This window comes from Coregonus lavaretus, assembly GCF_964263955.1.
Source record: "Coregonus lavaretus genome assembly, chromosome: 27".
NCBI classification, from domain to species: Eukaryota; Metazoa; Chordata; class Actinopteri; order Salmoniformes; family Salmonidae; genus Coregonus; species Coregonus lavaretus.
The window spans coordinates 26884908-26892875 of NC_140014.1; positions in this window are offsets into that span (position 1 = coordinate 26884908).

Sequence of the window (7968 nt, forward strand, 5' to 3'; positions counted from 1 at the left end):
TCCATTGTTTTTTTAAATGGTAGGCCTACATTATGATCAAATAGCCACAGTAACCTAAAACAGTAAATTAAAGCGGGTACGGCCTCAGTGTTCACAGTAAATGCGCACCGGAAGTTGCACAGAAATTTCACAAGGTTCAAGTTTGCACTCAGCAGACCTGAAATTTGCTCAGTGCTGAAAAATTGTAGAGGGAACATTGTTGGAGAAGCGTCACCACTACCATCAGTGTCTGTCTGTCACATGCGGCCTGGCCTGAAGGGCATGCGGTACAGAGGAAGGGGAAAAGAAAAGGACTGCGAAGCTTATCCAGTAATGTAGAGGGCATTTCAAATAAAAATGTGGATCTCAGTCGATGGGATGTGGGTAGTAGTTTGAGTCCACTCCCACTATGTTTTTGGCGCTGTTAGGTTAGCTGCAGTGCTGCCTCCATTTAGTAGGAACATTGTGTACAAGAGCAAGCCTTTGGCCATTGATGTAATATTAATCCATGCCGTGAGCAGACAGGAGGAAAGAAGGAAGTTAAAGGGACCAAACATAAAGAGGAGAATAAGGGTCTTCAAATAACTCAAACTAAAGTTTTTCTTAAAATTGGGAACAATTTTTACTGAGAACATTTACCTGTCTTTCTTGAGGTCCTTGCTACAGGCCCAGAATTACAGGTGTGGATCTCTATTTAAAATTCAGTCCTTACAGATTAGTGATCACTTCAAGGCAGGGAGGTTGCATTTTAGAAATCTCTATACAGAGTGACCACTCCATGTACAGTATCATATATCTGAAACCCTACAGTGTTATTGTTCATAGAGATTATTTTTGTGGTTTCCCATCCGTCGCACCCAGACTGCTAGGTTGACAAGATGGCTGAGTTTACACAAATAATGTTGTGGAGGGGGCAGCAGGCAGCAGCTACCCCATGTGAGTGGGTGTCTGTGTGGTGTAATTACAGATGGGGCGCAGTGGAGAGCCAGCCAGCGCAGCAAAACAGATTCTATTACAGCTTCCCCACATCATGCTCCTACAGACAGAGGACAAATGTCCATAAAACAGAGACTTCAACAAGAGTGTCTTCAAAAGGGCATAATCTCTACATGCCACTCAAAAGAAGATGAGTACTCTGTTGGCTAGTCCACTAACGTAACACTGACAGGAGTGTCCCAAAATGGACACAGAAAATAAGTCTGGGGGGCAAACATATAGGTAGTCTTTCCCCTTCGTGGAAACATCCATCCATTGGTTTGCCTGCATTCTAAACCTAATTTTCATTGAAGACCTAGCCCTTTACCTGGCATTCAGTATTCTATACTAAACAAGAATATAAAACGCAACACGCAACAATTTCAAAGATTTTACTGAGTTACAGTTCATATAAGGAAATCAGTCAATTTAAATTAAATTCATTAGGCCCTAATGATGGATTTCACATGACTGGGAATACAGATATGCATCTGTTGGTCAAAAATACCTTTAAAAAAAGGTAGGGGCATGGATCAGAAAACCAGTCAGTATCTGGTGTGACCACAATTTGCCTCATGCAGCGCGACATCTCCTTTGCATAGAGTGGATCAGGCTGTTGATTGTGGCTTGTGGAATGTTGTCCTACTCCTCTTCAAGGATTGCAGCAGATGAATAGCACGACAATTGGCCTCAGGATTTCGTCACGGTATCTCTGTGCATTCAAATCTCCATCGATAAAATGCTATTATGTTTGTAATCCATAGCTTATGCCTGCCCATACTATAACCCCACCGCCACTATAGGGCACTCTGTTCACAACGTTGACATCAGCAAAACGCTCGCCCACACGACGCCATACACGTGGTCTCCGGTTGCGAGGCCGGTTGGACGTACTGCCAAATTCTCTAAAACGATGTTGAAGGCGGCTTATGGTAGAGAAATTAACATTCAATTTTCTGTCAACAGCTCTGGTGGACATTCCTGCAGTCAGCATGCCAATTGCACACTCCCTCAAAACTTGAGACATCTGTGGCGTTGTGACAAAACTGCACATTTTAGAGTGGCCTTTTATTGTCCCCAGCACAAGGTGCACCTGTGTAATGATTACGCTGTTTAATCAACTTCTTGATATGCCACACCTGTCAGGTGGATGGATTATCTTGGCAAAGGAGAAATGCTCACTAACAGGGATGTAAAGAAATTTGTGCACAGAATTTGAGCTAAATAAGCTTTTTGTGCGTATGGAAAATGTCTGGGATCTTTTATTTCAGCTCATGAAACATGGGACTTTACATGTTGCGTATGTTTTTGTTTAGTGTATTTTGTGTGCATTTGAAAGATCTCTAATCAATAATAGTGCCGTGATAGACTTTCAATTAGTCTTTTCACAAATTACCTTTCAGTGAACACCTGTTAATACCATCACATGGTGATGGATGAAACCACTCAGTGCATTAGGAACAATATGCTGTTCTCTCTTCAACAGAAACGAGCATATTGTCCAAAAATGACATTTTAACGAGCACTTCAAAGTGTTAAGTGCTGAATCCCAGCCCCTTGTTGCAAGCCTTCGCTTCAGTGACCCCCGACTTTCCAGCACAGGTCTCGCATTTCATTGGCTGACAGATCAGACTGCCGCGCCACACACTGCCACTGAGACAGCTCATTAACCAAATAATGACTGTCGCACCGTCTCAGCTGTTATATCAGCCCAACATCGACAAATTTGTGACCAGTCAGTGCTAGAACATTGGGTACTAACTAGAGTGTGCGTGGATGTTAGATATGATACAGTATGTCCTCGACAGAACAAGGTCAAGTTGTGCTCCCTACATTGTGACGGAACTGATTAACGAAATCTCTTTGTTCATTTGCAGAATCCATTTGTAATGCCATGGAATTTGGGTCTGGGATTTGGAACCTGTCCAATATGGTCGTTTCTGGACAAGTATTCCTGTTTATTTAGGGGACCCTTTTTGGCTAAAGAGCAACCCAGGGGCCAAAGGTTATTATATCCTCCTTTTGTATAGCCTTTTTAAGGGCAGTTCATGGTTCTTCCACCAATTCGGTGTCTTTATGATTTCACATAATTAAAAACATGTTCCCATCTCAAGAGGTAATTTTTGTTTTACTATAGTAAGTGCCTATTAAAGGCCCTGTGCAGTCAAAAATGTAATTTTCCTGTGTTATATTTATTTCAACAATATGAGGTTGAAATAATACTGTGACATTGTGAAAATGATGATAATGCCCTTTTAGTGTAAGAGCTGTTTGAAAAGACCGCCTGAAATTTCAACCTGTTTTAGTGGGATGGAGTTTTGGCCTTCCATGGTGACAATTATACTGAACAAAAATAAACGCAACATGTAAAGTGCCATGTTTCATGAGCTGAAATAAAAGATCCCCGAAATTTTCCATATGCACAAAAAGCGTATTTCTTTCAAATGTGGTGCACACATTTGTTTACATCCCTGTTAGTGAGCATTTCTCCTTTGCCAAGATAATCCATCCACCTGACAGGTGTGGCATATCAAGAAGCTGATTAAACAGCATGATCATTAATTACACAGGTGCACCTTGTGCTGGGGACAATAAAAGGCCACTCTAAAATGTGCAGTTTTGTGACAACACAATGCCACAGATGTTTAAAGTTTTGAGGGAGCATGCAATTGTAATGCTGACTGCAGGAATGTCCACCAGAGCTGTTGCCAGAGAATTTAATGTTCAATTCTATGCCATAAGCCGCCTCCAATGTCGTTTTAGAGAATTTGGCATTACGTTTAACCGGACTAAAAACCGCAGACCACATGTAACCTCGCCAGCCCAGGACCTCCACATCTGGCTTCTTCACCTGCGGGGATCGTCTGAGACCAGCCACCCAGACAGCTGATGAAACTGAGGAGTATTTATTTCTGTAATAAAGCCCTTTTGTGGGTAAAAACTCACTGTGCAAACTATTGGTCGCTAAATCCGGAGAAATGACAGACCATGTAAAGAACTGTTGGTCACTAAATCTGGCTAGAAGGACCATGTAAAAACTGTTGGCTGGTATGCCCTCACCCGTCTGAGCGGTCAGCTGTGAATGCCCTCACCCGCTATGTACTTATAACTGATTGGTTTGGTTCTGTCCTCTATAGTGCTGTCTGGTTAGAACATGATGTTGAGGCCCATACTGAACACTTGGTCACCACCACACCCACACGCAGACACAGCTGTTTCCATTTGAAGATGTTTATATGATTTTGGTAATCAGAATGACTTGTAATCTTCAATTGGAAACAGCTGTGTGTTTGGTGGTCACCTGACTCGACTAGCAGGGGATCCCCACTGGGAGGAGAGGACAACTCCGCAACGGCAACCAGAACAGGCCCCATGGCAGTGGCTGGCTGTGGCTCCACGACTGGAGTGGGAGTCTCCTTAACTGTGGCTAGTCGAGCTGGCTGAGGAGGGTGCAGACCTTGGTGTCGTGGACTGTGCACTCTGGAGTTGTCTCCATCTGCTTGGGAGCTAGGCCTCTCTGGGGAGCAGAAATGGACCCGACGCTCCCGTGCCTCTGGCCGGAGGGGCCTAGAGGGACATCGGCTGGGACAGCGGCTGGACCACCTCGGGGGGGAGGTGGCGCTCCTGACGATCTGGCAAATACGACGTAGGCTCCAGCCGGGAGGGCCTGGAACGACAAAGATTTGTTGAATAACTGGGCCACCTCGGGACGTAGTGGGGGTCCCAATGGCGAACACTCAGGCCGGGAGGGCCTGGAGTAGTGTCTCTCAGGGGAGTAGCCAGGCCGACTCATGGCGTACCGGCAGTGATGGCGCTCCTGTGGCGGTGACGATGTCTCTAGCCAGGGAGGCCTAGAGCGGTGGTGGTCAGGAGAGTAGCGGCGCTCCCGTGGCGGTGACTCAGGCCGGGATGGCCTAGAGTACGCCCTCCTGATCTCTTGCTGCTCATGATGCAGGTACTCGTATTCCCTCATCAGCTCCCAACTGGTGAGGGTGTGGTCACTCCCTGACCACTGAGGAGGCCTGGAGCAGGGCTGGTAGTCTCTTAGATGAGAGAGGTGTGTAGGGCCTCGCAACTCATCTTCCTCAGAAACATGTCTTCTCCCTTTGGATGACGATAACACTCTGAGCTGAGTGGGTGGGTGCAGTGTCCAGATGCACATTTCCAAGCGCTCTGATTGGTTGGGAATGGCAGGGCTATGATGGGTGAGGGATAACTTAGGTAGGCTGAGCAGCCAAACTAACGGGAAACTGAAGGGACTGTGAGGGGAAGTTAGGTAGCGAGGAGAGGAGCAGGACCGACTTTTTTTTTTTACACTGATTGGCTGGGCTCTGCAATGGGTGGGCCTGGCTCCCAAGTGCCATCTGATTCATCTGACCACTTTTTCATTGACCGAGTCACTGGTGCTTCCTGCTTTCGTTTTTGCTTGTAAGCAGGAATCAGGAGGATAGGATTATGGTCAGATTTGCCAAATGGAGGGCGAGGGAGAGCTTTGTACGTGTCTCTGTGTGTGGAGTAAAGGTGGTTGCACATTTAACATGCTGGTAGAAATGAGGTGGTGTTCTCAGGGTGATCAGAGGTGTTGGGTTTGCGCCAGACATAGCGTTTTCCTTTGGCCAAAAAGCTCAATTTTAGTCTCCTCTGACCAGAGTACCTTCTTCCACATGTTTGGGGAGTCTCCCACATGGCTTTTGGCAAACACCAAACGTGTTTGCTTATTTTTTTCTTTAAGCAATGGCTTTTTTCTGGCCACTCTTCCGTAAAGCCCAGCTCTGTGGAGTGTACGGCTTAAAGTGGTCCTATGGACAGATACTCCAATCTCCGCTGTGAAGCTTTGCAGCTCCTTCAGGGTTATCTTTGGTCTCTTTGTTGCCTCTCTGATTAATGCCCTTCTTGCCTGGTCCGTGAGCTTTGGTGGGCGGCCCTCTCTTGGCAGGTTTGTTGTGGTGCCATATTCTTTAAATTTTTCCGTGGGATGTTCAAAGTTTCTGATATTTTTTTATAACCCAACCCTGATCTGTACTTCTCCGCAACTTTGTCCCTGACCTGTTTGGAGAACTCCTTGGTCTTCATGGTGCCGCTTGCTTGGTGGTGCCCCAGACTCTGGGGCCTTTCAGAACAGGTGTATATATACTGAGATCATGTGACAGATCATGTGACACAGATTGCACACAGGTGGACTTTATTTAACTAATTATGCGACTTCTGAAGGTAATTGGTTGCACCAGATCTTATTTAGGGGCTTCATAGCAAAGGGGGTGAATACGTATGCACGCACCACTTTTCCATTCTTTTTTTCTTTCATTTCACTAAACCAATTTGGACTATTTTGTGTATGTCCATTACATGAAATCCATGCAACAAAATAGGAAAAACGCCAAGGGGGATGAATACTTTTGCAAGGCACTGTATTATAGATTTTGTATTGTAGATATGTAGGGGTATTTCATGTGTGATGTAAGTGCCTTAATGTGTTTGGACCCCAGGAAGAGTAGCTGCTGCCTTGGCAGCAGCTAATGGGGATCCCTAATAAATACAAATAAAGTAGCAGGGTTGATCATAACAGGGTTGACGATTTCATCTTCAATCAGCCATAAATCCTCTTGTGACAGGGGGAATGGAAGCTTGTTGTACGCAACAGGGAGGGGCAATAGAATGCAAACTTCACAAAACAAATGCAATTGTTAAAAAATGTCTAGCCTGTATCTATGGGTTGACATATTATGCTAAACCCTCTGTTTTCCACCACAACACCAGAAAAGAGTAGAACCAGCTCTCATGCTTTACACTGATTTGACTGTTTCTTTTGAAAAAAATATTTAAAAAGTAATAGTTTCACCATATTCAGTTCAGTTCACGTAACAGGGTTGACCTTAAAATGAGGGGCAGATGTAAAGGACTCACATTCAATAATTAGTATTCTTCAGAAATGACTGTCAAAGCAATAAAATAACTAATGCTTTACAATTATGGTAAAAACTTGGAGAAATGTTGGGATTAAGTGGGTTAAAGTTTTCCTAGAAGTCGCAGAGTGTGCACGGAGGGACATGTCAAATTGCTGAGTTTTGGCACTTTAGCAAGTCTTTATTCATATTAAAGTAAGATTAATTGAATTCCGCATATAATAATTTTAAAAGGTAGAATAGCAGCTACCTTTATGTCTACATAACGACTTAGTCCTCTAATCCTCAGACATGCATTAATGCCCTTACAAAACTGGATTTTTTTTCTGGATGCTGACATATTCTTTGGATCAAATGGGATGATGTTGGATTTCAGGCATTTTAAGTGTGAGAAATACGATTTATTTACATTTTTATCTGGGAATCTGACCTGGACCAACAGTAGTGGGCCCAATAGCTATTTCTTCACCGCCACCCTCTGTTGTAAATGCAATTCCATTTGAAAACACAGGAGGGAGACATACCATAGTAATGTTACTTTTTATGTCCAAGTTGCAAGTGGATCTGAAAAGGCGGATGTGGATTGATTGCAATGTGTATTAAAGGCCGGGGTTTCTAAATCAATTTGATCGATGTTTTCATTGTCATTGAATACATAATTTGTTTATAAACTATTCTATCACAAATATGTAGGTAGGTTATGTAGTCTCATGGAATGTAATTGAACACTAAATTCACTTTGTGCAGGTGAAAATGTCATGGGATGCATTTTCTCCATTGTTTAGTATTATTAGTTTGTGGCCCACTCTGTGAAGGTACTGCACATCTTCAGAGAGCGCTATATTGCAGCTACCTGTTGAAATGCAGAGAAAATCTGCGGTTGGGCCGTATTCTGCCAGTATGCCAGCTCACATGAAATAGCCTGCAGGGCTATCAAGCCTCATATGGGGATTCGCAAATTACCCACAAATAATGTAGCTAGTTATTTACCTTTCAATTCATTGCATTTTCGCGCAATTTGGGTCATCGTTTCTCTCTGTTGTCATCATGCACAAGGCCCACGGCCACACAAAACACATCCACAGCTGTGCGGAAATGACACAGCAGGCGC